The sequence below is a fragment of the Labeo rohita genome, chromosome 3 (assembly GCF_022985175.1).
Source record: "Labeo rohita strain BAU-BD-2019 chromosome 3, IGBB_LRoh.1.0, whole genome shotgun sequence".
Taxonomy (NCBI): Eukaryota; Metazoa; Chordata; class Actinopteri; order Cypriniformes; family Cyprinidae; genus Labeo; species Labeo rohita.
The window spans coordinates 53,946,455-53,959,620 of NC_066871.1; the positions used below are offsets into that span (position 1 = coordinate 53,946,455).

The 13,166-nt window shown below is 43.9% G+C and overlaps 1 protein-coding gene across 1 annotated transcript in view; it reads right to left on the bottom strand.

Annotated features, from left to right (window-relative positions):
* Window positions 1-13,166, bottom strand: part of LOC127162791 (uncharacterized) — a gene marked incomplete at its 5' end in the record, with an annotated part of 236,588 nt that overhangs the window by 96,013 nt on the left and 127,409 nt on the right. The window lies entirely within an intron of this gene.

A 13,166-nucleotide genomic window follows, 5' to 3' on the forward strand; every position in this document is an offset into this window, starting at 1 on the left:
TCCAGATCAACAGTTCCTTGCCTCTGTAATGGAGCAAATAAGAACTGCTGAAAAATTAACAGGTATATTTTTAAACCAAATAATAAACCTTCATAGAATGGGATCATTTCTTTAAGTAACACTGACTGCATCTGCAGGTTCCCATGACCCACTTTACAGAAACTGCTGCCAGGCCTCCACCACCAACCACCAAGTGCTCTTGATGGTTGGTGGTGAAAAACAGTTCTAATGTTTATGTGGCTTGTTACTTACACACCTCTACTTGTCCATTTTGAAGTCTAAAGTGACTTTGAAATTCCTCCCCCGACTGCAAGGGGCTGCTCTCGCCAGCCGGTGGCAGGATAGTGTAGTGCATCTCGAACGCACCTATTCACTTCATTTTCCTGGGAATCGGAGACCGCATTTGAATTTGCGGCAGCCACTTTCGAATTACGGCAGCTTACGTCGTGACGCTGTGACGCATTCGCACTTCAAATACGCACTTCGGAGTCCGCGCACTTCAGTTTGGGACACAGCTAGCGTCTTCCTCAAAGTCGATTCCCGCCGGCGCCTTCACCAGGCGGGAGCTTCTTCTGAAGATCGTTACCGCCACCTACTTCTTTGAAACTTCGTGGAGTAATATATTCTATCAATCCTGATAAACTCAAAAGTCACATCAGTGGCTCGACTAATGTTGAAACAATTAAAAAAATAAGTAGCGTAAAATTATACATTTAAGTGGCGCCTCATTCATCAAGTAGTTCAGATTAATTAAAACAAATAAGTTTTATTTACTCAAAAACTAAAAAAAAAAAGTCACAGGAACTCAAAATATATGTTAGTATAACTTTTTTTGAAAATTAAGTTTACTGTACTTAATCTATTTAAGTATTTTGAACGTTTGGGTTTACAGTCTAGCAGTTCAAAACAGCCCTGGCATCTAGGCTAAAACAGGTCATTTGGGCTGTATTTGGGCTGTCAGTGAAAAATTAATAGACGTCTAACCATAGCCCAATAATGGACCAGTCATCAAATAGACAGCTAATGAATGCCTACAAATCTAAAACACAACAAAATGGCAATCCATCCAAACAAACTACATATACAACTTTTATTAAGAAAAATAACAACTGAAGACAATACAAAATGATAAAAACGCAAAATAATTAATGACAAAATAAAATATTATAAATGTCACAAACGCGGTCTCTGTGGCTCCCTCCGACCGCCGTCAGCGGGAACCATCCCCGGACTTTTAATACACTACATTTCCCATCACCCCGTACCTGGGACCCCGCCTTCCGGTTCCGGGCCGCCCGGGTCACTTCCGCTCGGTCGGCCATTTTAGGACGCCGCTTCGGCGGCTTCCTCGCGAAGTTTTGTTTGGCCATGCTAGCAATCCTGAGCGTTATTTTCACGGACTGCCTTCTCGTTACCGACTGGACTGTTTATTGTTTATGTGAACCTGTGCTGCCTGCCCTGTACTGTATCTCGCCTGTTATTTGGATTATCCCCTTTGATCGCCGCCTGCCCCGACCTTCCGCCTGGACTATTGTTACCCCGTTGGATTTGCCTGCGCTATACCAGTCTGCTGTTGTCGAACTCTGCCTGTTTAACTCCTCTTTGTATAATAAACGGTTGCATATGGATCCTACGTCTCCGGATTCATTCATGACCACGTTACAGAAAACTTCGCCACCGATGGATTCAGCGACCGCGTCACCACCCACTTCGGAGTTTGCTGCACAGGCTATGCAGTCCGCCGACCCCGCCGCCGTTCGTCAGCTCTCCTCTGAGATTTCGGCTCAAGCCTCCACCCTCCTGGTCCACCAACAACAACTGGACCGCCTCACCGATCTCACCGGACAGCTGGTAAGGGCTATACAGGGATTACAGTTAACACCGCCCGCCGCCGCCACTCCCACGGCGCCACCACCGCAGATCACTCCTCCCGTTGCCGCCAGTCCTCGTCTCGCCTTCCCCGAGAAATTCGACGGCACGGCGGCCAAATGCAAAGGCTTTCTGCTGCAGTGTTCACTCTTCGTTAATCAGCAGCCTCATCTCTACCCAACAGACGAGGGTAAGATCGCTTTTGTATGTTCTCTATTGTGCGGGAGAGCTCTGGAGTGGGCCACAGCTGTTTGGCGGTTGGATCGTCCGACCTTCCCGACTTTTGCCGCATTTCTTCAGAGATTCAAAGAAGTGTTCCAGCCCAGCACCGAGAGCGGTGAGGCAGGGGAGCAGATCGTGGCTTTGCGGCAGGGCAGGAGGACCGCCGCCGATTACGCTCTCAGTTTCCGCACGCTCGCCGCACAAAGCGGGTGGAATGATGAACCGCTCAAGCTCCATTATCGTCGCGGTTTGCATCCCGACCTCCAGGTGGAGCTGGCCTGCCGCGATGAGGATCTCTCGCTGGAACAATATATTGACCTCTCCATTCGGGTGGACAACGTGATGCGGGCCCGCAGATCCACCGCTCTTCCGTCCCACTGTCTCTGCCTCCGCTCTCCACCGAGGCGGGTCCCGAACCCATGCAGCTGGGGTCAACAAAGCTGACATTGGAGGAGAGAGAGAGACGGCTCCGCTCCAACCTGTGCCTGTATTGTGGTCAGGCGGGCCACATTCGGGCTAATTGCCCCACTCGTCCACCACGTCCATCTTCCTCGGTGAGTAGCGACGAACTGTTCTCTAATCGCTGCGAGTTACCCATAACCATTGTTTTTGGAGAGGTGTCAGTCGCGACTTTCGCTTTGATTGACTCTGGCGCAGCTGGTAACTTCATTGACGCTGACTTTGTCGCTACTAATCATCTTCCTGTTCTCCCTTGTTCTCCGTCTGTCACAGTGGCCGCCCTCGACGGGAGACCGCTAGGCTCAGGAAGAATTCACCACACCACTGATGACCTCACTCTCCGAATTGAACCCTCACATCAAGAAACCATCCGCCTCTTCATAATTTCATCACCTCAGTCACCCGTCATCCTGGGATATCCCTGGTTGCACCTTCACGGCCCCACCATCACCTGGGCTAACCGCACAATCACCCACTGGTCACCACACTGCCACCAGCACTGCCTCCAATCTCCGGCCAGGCTAGACCACCAGCCTCAGATCCAAGCCCCTGCCTACGCCATACCCGCCGAATACCAGGATCTCCTGGAGGCCTTCAGTCGCACCAAGGCCACTCATCTACCTGCTCACCGCCCAGGAGATTGTGCCATCGACCTCGTCCCAGGAGCTGTACCCCCTAGGGGGCGCATCTTCCCCCTGTCCCACGCAGAGTCGGAGGCCATGAACACCTACATTCAGGAGGAGCTGGCTAAGGGCTTCATCCGACCATCCACCTCACCCGCTTCGGCTGGGTTTTCTTCGTTAAAAAGAAGGACGGCGGACTTCGACCCTGTATCGACTACCGTGGATTGAACGAGGTAACCATAAAATATCGTTACCCGCTCCCACTCGTACCTGCGGCCTTGGAACAACTGCGATCCGCCAAGATCTTCACAAAGCTGGATCTCCGCTCAGCCTACAACCTCATTCGATTCGTGCAGGGGACGAGTGGAAGACGGCCTTCTCGACCACGTCTGGCCACTACGAGTATCGGGTCATGCCCTTCGGCCTGGCCAACAGTCCTTCCTACTTCCAGGCCTTCATAAATGAGGTATTCCGTGATATGCTCAATCGCTTTGTCATCGTCTACATCGACGACATCTTAATCTTCTCAAACTCCCTCCACGAGCACGTCAATCATGTTAGAGCAGTGCTGCAAAGGCTCATCTCTCACCATTTGTACGCCAAGGAGGAGAAGTGTGAATTCCACCAAGACAAGATTTCCTTCCTCGGGTACATTATTAGCTCGGAGGGAGTAGCTATGGATGAGAAGAAGGTCAACGCCGTTCTCAACTGGCCGCGACCCACCACCCTTAAGGAACTTCAACGATTCCTCGGCTTTGCCAACTTCTACCGCCGATTCATTCGCCATTTCAGCACGGTAGCAGCTCCCCTCTCGGCCATGGTGAAAAAGGGCACCTCCCGCCTTACTTGGACTCAACCAGCTCTTCAGGCCTTCGACGACCTCCGCCACAGGTTCACCACCGCACCCATTCTCCACCACCCTGACCCCGAACGACCTTTCATCGTAGAGGTGGACGCCTCCAGTACAGGTGTTGGTGCGGTTCTCTCCCAGCGGCAGGGAGAGCCTGGCAAGACATTTCCCTGTGCTTACTACTCACACAAGCTGACCCCGGCCGAGCGGAACTATGATGTGGGTAACCGTGAACTGCTGGCAATTAAACTAGCCCTTGAGGAGTGGCGGCACTGGCTCGAGGGCGCTAAACACCCCTTTATGGTTCTAACCGACCATAAGAACCTGGAATACCTCCGCTCAGCAAAACTGTTAAACCATCGCCAGGCCAGATGGTCCTTGTTCTTTACACGCTTTGACTTCCAGGTAACCTATCGTCCAGGTTCACAGAACACCAAGGCGGACGCCCTCTCCCGCATTCACGAACCCGAGACCCCTATCAGCTCCTCGGAAACAATTCTGCCTTCCTCTGTGATTGTGGCACCTGTGGTCTGGGACATCTTGACGGAGATTCGGGAAGCACAAACCCAGGACCCGACACCCGCTGAATGTCCTGACAATCGTACTTATGTGCCACCCGAGTTACGTTCACGAGTCCTGACCGAGATCCACTCTGCTCCCAGCTCAGGTCACCCAGGTATTGAGGCCACCCTTCATCTAGTCAGCAACAGGTTCTGGTGGCCATCTCTGCGCTCGGACACCATCAACCACATCAGGGGCTGCTCGGTGTGCAACACTACCAAGGTTCCCCGTCGTCTGCCCGCCGGCCTTCTCCAGCCCTTACCTGTACCACAACGCCCTTGGTCGCATCTCGCCATCGATTTCATCACCGATCTGCCTCCCTCCAAGGGACACACTACCATCCTCACCATCGTCGATCGGTTCTCCAAGGGTTGCCGACTTATTCCCCTACCGAAACTCCCCACAGCCATGGAGACCGCCGAGCTACTCTGTAACTGGGTCTTTCGAATCTACGGTCTGCCTGAGGACATTGTCTCCGACCGTGGACCCCAGTTTACCTCTCGTCTCTGGGCCAGTTTCTTCCATCTTCTGGGGGTCAACATCAGCCTTACTTCAGGGTACCATCCACAGGCCAACGGCCAGGCCGAACGTCTTAATCAAGAATTGATCCGTTTCCTCCGCTCCTACTGCCAGAATCATCAAGAGGACTGGAGCCGTTACTTATTCTGGGCCGAATACGCTCAGAACTCTCTGCGGAAACCTGCCACTAACTTAACCCCTTTTCAATGCACCTTAGGCTTCCAACCACCCATGTTCCCCTGGTCAGGAGAACCTTCAGAACTCCCGGCTGTCAATTCATGGTTTCAGCGCAGCGAAGAGACCTGGGATCAAGCTCACGTACACCTGCAGAGGGCAGTGCACCGTACCCGGATTCAGGCCGACCGTCGTCGCCGACCCAACCCCCGTATGAGCCCGGCCAATGGGTTTGGCTCTCCACTCGGGACCTCCGGTTACGCTTACCCTGCAAAAAGCTCAGTCCCAGGTACGTGGGTCCCTTCAAAATAATCAAACAGATCACACCTGTCTCTTTTCGTTTGGCTCTCCCCGCAGAGTACCGTATCTCACCAACTTTTCATGTTTCTCTGTTTAAGCCTGCTGTCGGTCCGGAAGGAGTGGAGAACCTAGACGAGACCGCCGCCCAGGAGCCACCCCCTGCCATTATCGACGGCGAGGAGGTTTACAGGGTCAACACCATCCTGGACTCCCGACGCCGGAGAGGTCGACTTCAATATCTGGTCGACTGGGAGGGCTTCGGCCCTGAAGAAAGATCCTGGGTCGATGTCGAGGACATCTTGGACCCCTCACTCACTACGGACTTCCACTCACTGCACCCAGATCGACCAGCCCCCCGCAGGAGGGGTAGACCCCGGCGTCGGGCACCTCCTCGCGCCAGGAGTCGCTCGCAGGGGGGGGGCTCTGTCACAAACGCGGTCTCTGTGGCTCCCTCCGACCGCCGTCAGCGGGAACCATCCCCGGACTTTTAATACACTACATTTCCCATCACCCCGTACCTGGGACCCCGCCTTCCGGTTCCGGGCCGCCCGGGTCACTTCCGCTCGGTCGGCCATTTTAGGACGCCGCTTCGGCGGCTTCCTCGCGAAGTTTTGTTTGGCCATGCTAGCAATCCTGAGCGTTATTTTCACGGACTGCCTTCTCGTTACCGACTGGACTGTTTATTGTTTATGTGAACCTGTGCTGCCTGCCCTGTACTGTATCTCGCCTGTTATTTGGATTATCCCCTTTGATCGCCGCCTGCCCCGACCTTCCGCCTGGACTATTGTTACCCCGTTGGATTTGCCTGCGCTATACCAGTCTGCTGTTGTCGAACTCTGCCTGTTTAACTCCTCTTTGTATAATAAACGGTTGCATATGGATCCTACGTCTCCGGATTCATTCATGACCGCGTTACAATAAATACATTACACTTAAATATAAATATTATGATAAAAATATGGAATTTAACTTAAGATAATAAAAAATATAAAAATGAATATATATATATATATATATATATATTAAATACCTTGTGCTATTTAAAATAAATCAATTATACAAATCAAGACCACAAACAAGCTTTGCATAGAACATGTCAAAGAACTTAAACCAAACACATTGTAAAAGCTGTTCACTTTGGATACATTATGGGATATCATACATCTCTCAAGTTATTTTACAAAAAAAAAAAAAAAAAAAAGACATGTATCCAAATTCTAGGTTTTGGGGCTATAAGGGAGTTACACGTAGCCTGGCTATATCGGGTCTATAGTTAACCGAGACCGTGAAATGACGACTAGTGATGGGTCGTTCTTGAATGATTCGTTCATTTTGAACGAATCTTTAAAGTGACTCGGGACGAACGAGTCGTCTCGGGGGAGTGATTCGTTCAGTCGCGCATGCTCAACATCCTATTAGGTTCTGTACTGGAATTAGTTCACTTGTTTTGAGTCGGGCTTTTAGAGTCGTTCGTCACGTGATGAACGAAAGATTCAAACCCGAAGACTCAATAGATGAACTAATCAATTCTCTTTCCGGTTAAGCTGCAAAGGTTAAGAACTGAACATTTACTGATCATGAACCTGAACTGTGATGATTGTGATGTTGAGACTTAAACATCAATCCACATTCATTTCTTAAAGTTAAAATTATTACACTATTTTACTCTCGGTTGATCTTGAAGGAGTCTCAGTTTCTGCAGTGCTGAAGCTGGTTTACAGCTAGAATTCATTATAAAAGCAAATTAGATTAATACAAAGAACAAGTGCATTGACATTTAAACATCCTGAATATATTTACAGATATTTACAAAACTGAGCAAACATGCATTAAATAACGGCCTCAATAACAAAAGAAGAATAAAACTGAACTTTTCTCTTAAAGTCCAAAGCTTCTCAAGAGTGTTTTTCTCTGACTGTTGATTATTTTTGTGTAACCACTGAATCCGGCTGAGTTTCCTCTGTCGTGTCGCTCCTGCTGTTCTCCTGGTTTTGTTCATTCTGTAGAGGATTCATCTCATGTGATTTTGCTGTGTTCTGGTTCTGGTTTGAGCCGCTGGCTGGAGTTTCATCAGAAGCTGCTGCTGCTGTATTCTGGGTTCACAATAAGACATATTGTAAAATGTTTTCAATACTGTTTCTCCTCATATAAAACACTTGACAGTATACAGTTTAGTACTTCTGAGAGTGTTTGTGCCAGAGCAGATGATCAGGACTCTATTATCAATTTATTATACAGCTATTACAGATTCACTGACCTGTTACCTGAACCGATTTGTGTCAAATAAAGGAAACACACAGAATCTGCAGGACTGAGAAACACTGATCTACAAACATCTCTAACAGTGATTCTGACACTAACCTGTGATTCCTGATTCTGTGATCCGGCGGCTCTAGTTCGAAGATACTTCATTGCCTTCTGTGTTCAAAAAAGACAGTTCATTTACACACATCTTCACTAAATGTGTTTCTGCTTTTCAGACAGTTCTTTAAAGGTTCTGTCAGTAATTTTGTCCACATCTTTTAAAGGGGTCATCGGATGCTAAGTTCACTTTTTCATGTTGTTTGAACATTAATGTGTGTTGTCAGTGTATGTACAAATCTACACTATAATGATAAAAATCCATGCAGCGGTTTTTAATTGATCTGTAAAAATAATGTCCCCTTTTTCAAATCGAGCCGTTCTCAGATGCCTGACGGTGTGGCGTCACATGACAGAGGACACTCCCACAATAGTTGATTGACATGAGCGTTTTACCTCAGATCAGCTGTAACAGTCCGACCTCTTTGTTTTGATGCCGGAGCAGGGATGTAAGTTACACAAGAATATCTCTGATTGAGTGATTGAGGTGTTGTGTTGCTGGATGTAATAATGAACATAGTGGTCGTCATTTACTCCCGACATCTGAGCCGCTGAAGATGAAGTAGATTACGTTTGTTTGTGAAGGGAATGCAGCTCCTGATCTACACATATCCGTCTGTGTTCACACAAATCATTCATGATCCAGCTTCACTTACAGCAGAAGTGAGTATAAGGGTTTTTTATGAATCTTTGCGATCGCCTTTCCTAATAACGTGGTACTTAGGAAGTTTAGCAGCTAAACGCGGCTAAAGTAAACAGGCTCGTCACTCCACAGAGAGAAGAGAGGGGCGGGGTGAGCAGAGCTCATTTGCATTTAAAGGAACAACCCCTTAGAATGAGATGATTTTTGCAGAGCTGATTCTGTCAAGGTAAAAAAGGTGTTGTTTTACAAAACCATTGAGAATTTTTAATCAAAGAATATTAGAGACTTTTTATTAAGACCCTAAAGAATCATATCAACTTGTGGAAAATGGACATCCGATGACCCCTTTAAGAGAAAAGAATAACACATTTCTGCTCACTTTATCGCAGACACCCCTCAACAGAGCTGAACAAAGTACTTTTTTATTTAATGGAGATTGTAACTCTTTTGGTTGTAAATGGGTATGGTTGTAACACTTTTTTGTTTCAACATCTGTAACTGACTGAATTTTTAAGCTAGACTACTCAAACTTTTATACAAAGTGCACACATTCGTTCACTACAAAAGGCACCACATCAAACCTCTACGGTGGCAGAGGGAGCTCAACGTGCTGCAACTTAAGAAAACACATGCAAACAGAAAAAAACGACAACAAATAAAAAAAACCATCTTCATCAGTTTTACAACACAGGCGCTGCAAATCCTCGCAACGCAAACACAAATACGGAAACGCGCTGCAAATTCTCACAACACAACCAAACACACAAACGCGCTGCAAATAACACAGACCACAACGGAAATGTTTCAGGGGAACCTCAAAAAGTGACGAACCCAGCTGGGACCTGATTATTATTATTATTATTATTATTTTGGTTTTTATTCAGTTTCATCATCGAAACAAAAAAACAAGGCAACATTGCACATTTCAAATTGCAAATTCAACTGCAAAAAAAAAAAAAAAAGAAGAAAGAGAAAGGAAAAAACACACACAATGAACAATGAAGAGACATTATAAGCTGATGTCAAATACATGGATTGCCTTCATTACAATGTATTCCACTGCCGGGGTAGGTTGTAACACGTAGTGGAGTAAGTTGTAACAATCAGACAAAAGAAGCAAATACAGCAGCCACCTCATAAAGTTTGCTTCAAAAACAGTTTTTTTGAAACGAACAATACAAAACAATGTCGCACTTTTGTGGGTACTCCAATCTGTTCAAATTTTACACACAGTAAGAAACCACTGGGTGACAGCAAGCAACCTATTTGCTGGAAATAATGAGGTTTGCATTTATGACAGCCTCTCAACAATGTTGGACAACGGTACTGAACAGGCTTATCAGAGTAATTTGTGATCATGTTTCCTACTGTTCAGCAGCAAACCAATAGCAGCAACTGTGGCTTGCTTGGATTTGAATAATTACTGTAGCAACATGAGACCTGTCAGCTCTGTGAGGGTCAGATGAGGGCAGAACAGAAAAAGTTGAGTGCAGGACAGCACACAATAAAGACATCATGGTGCAGTGTTTATTGTGCCATAGCTGGTATCATCCCACCTGTTTACATATACCCTAAAATGTCATTTTTGGTGAGGATGACTGGCACTGCCAAAATTGTAATGAAGCATAACTACTCAACCACCCATGAGTATGTGGACTGAAAGATCTCCAACGATGTACATAAAAAAAAAACATATTGGTCTTGTTCCATTTTCCTCTACTTCATAGAGGAAAAAACACTTCATATCGGTCACAAAATTAGCCTGTTTCATCAAAACACTGAACAATTCTCATTTAAAAAACATACATTTCGTTCATGACACACTGATATAAAAACACTAAAAATTAATCATTACAAAATCTATGAATTTTTATATTTATCTTTAGGTTTAAAATATATTCAAATAGAAAGCTATTTTAAATAGTAAAATTGTTTCAAATTATTTAATTTGGATCAAAGAAATTCAGCCTTGGTAAGTAGAAAAAAAAAATCGTACTGTTAAATAAAATGTTGCGTTGTTGGTAGCGTAGGCTGATTATTCTTACAGATTGAAACAAATGTGCTTCAGCCAGAAAGAAATGGTATAAAAGTGCTTCAAGTCGCTGCAGAAAACAAGAAAAATTGAACAACAAAACGTTGCTGGAGACAGGCTTATTGAAAGCGCAAACTCATTCTTTGCCAGCAGGAGGCGCTCAGCTCTGTTCATGAACGCTATTTTATCAGATAAAAAAAGAAAATGTCTTCGTTACCTTTCTGAAGACAGTTAGTTCCCTCCAGAGATACATTCATATAAACACTCGGGCAGCATTTTGATTTTGAAACGTGCAGTGCTCATGTTTACTCAAGTTAAACGCCACAAATAAATCAATGTATGGGAAACACTGGTAATGTATCTTGTATTATCGGAAATATGTTTAAAAATCATATCACCGTTATTGAAAATAATTATATTGCGCCATATATTGATTTTAAATTATTGTCCCTCTTTTTTGAGAGAGTGTTTATGTTCACTCACTTAAATAACTCTGTTGTTTAAGCGCTCTCTGTGACTGCAACAAGGTAGAAATAACACATAACCAAAAAGGAGTTAATGTATATAGCAAAACATTTTTCCTCTTAAATTTTACTTTTATTCCACAAACCTTCAAATCCTTACAGTTTCAATTAATTCAGAATAATAATAAACTGTAATGTTGTATTTACACTTCAAAATTTCAAATGCATAAATAATTGACCTAAAACATAAATCATTTAAATATTTTTTAAAAATATATATAAAAAAATGTTGAAAAAAAATGCAATGATAGATTTAAATATGAAACCAAACCAGTAGGTGGCAGCAAATGACTGTTTAAATGAGTGAATCATTTAGTCCTTCGTTCAACAGATTCGTTCAAATGGCTGATTTATTCAGAAATGAGGCAAGTGATTTTTTTGAATGGGTTACTAAATAATTGATTCACTTGATTCATTCAAAATGTGGATTCATTCAGTAACGAAACACCGCTGTGTTGTTTGGAGACACAAAACAGTTCTGCTGTGGCTTGACTGAAACTGCTTTTATCAGCGAAATAGAGCAAACACAGTCAGTAATGTGTCTAAATGTAAGTCACTTCATTTTAATTTCTTGATCTACTATTGTATAAAGTCATATTGCAATCATGTTGAAACATCTTGGTTGTGAAATAACACTTTTTTTTTTTTTTTACTGCACTATGGCCACGCGTTTAAATTTGGTTGTCAGTTCACCTTTTATTGGTTAATCCTGTTCTCTTTACACACACTTCAGTCATTTACGGGAGTGACAACCGCATTCTACTACCGAATTAACTCCTGCAAAATGCAGGTAGTGACAAGCACATTTACAGACATGTGCAGTGTACGGAACTGAACTTAACTCTTTCCCCACCAGCGTTTTTTAAAAAAGTTGCCAGCCACTGCCAGCATTTTTGATGATTTTCACCTAAATTTGATGGCCTACAGAATATTTTCTGCTATGCGTATATGAACTTATTATATATCAAAATAAAGAATATTTTGTTTTATTATCACTTGAATGCAGGTTTTATCAAAAATACAACATTTTGGACAAAAAACAGAAAAATGCATTTTTATGAATGTAGTGCATTTTTATCAAATTACTGCATTTTCAAGCAAAATACATTCAGAGGTCCACCTAGAACAGGGATTGGCGTAAAAACTCATCTTTGCCAGGAAAGCACTCTTCATCAGATAAACACTCGCGTGTCTCTGTTCCTGTAACATCCAGACAAGAGTCAATCTCCTGTGACTTATCTGCTCAATAAGAAAAAAAAAAAAAAATTAAATACTGACTTTATTTTTTTAGAGTGAAGTAGCATCAATATTTTACAGTGCAGTAGGAGTATTGCCATCATAATTTTGTTTGGTCACAGCACTTACATATCATTGCACTTTAGTTGGTTTTGATTGCTTCTATTGTCCTCATTTGTAAAGGTGTTTGAATAAAAGAGTCTGCTAAATGACTTCCTAGCAAACACTGGGAGGATTTAAAGACAAGGTAACGAGATAACAAGGGGGAGGAGACAATGAATCGCCATGGTGGTAAACAAGGGGGCAGAGACACAAGGGAAGACACAAACATTTCACAATAAGTGTCCTAAATTATGGCTGGGAAACACAGACAGAGCTAACACACACAAAAGTCCGGGGTGAAGTGCCCTCTACAGGAGTTCATAGGCACTCCAGCTGATAAACCTCACAGTAAATGTATATGATTATTGCAGTGACAACATTTCTTTGTTGATCTGTTATCATGTAAATAATAATTAAATACAGTTAATATTTTGGTCATTGTTATGTATTTGTATTTTTTATATTATTGAATACTTTTTTTTTATTTGACAGTAAAATTAGATTGTGTTTTTAACACATTTCTGTAAATATTTGTACAAATTAATAACTAAATTAATAAAAAGTAGCCCAGTGTTGATACAAATATTTCAGCTGAAGTATTCACTGTTTAAATGAATTAAGCAAAGCCTGTTTATGTTTGAACTCATTACATGATTTAATAAATAAAAGTACTGATTTTGTTCGGTCAATA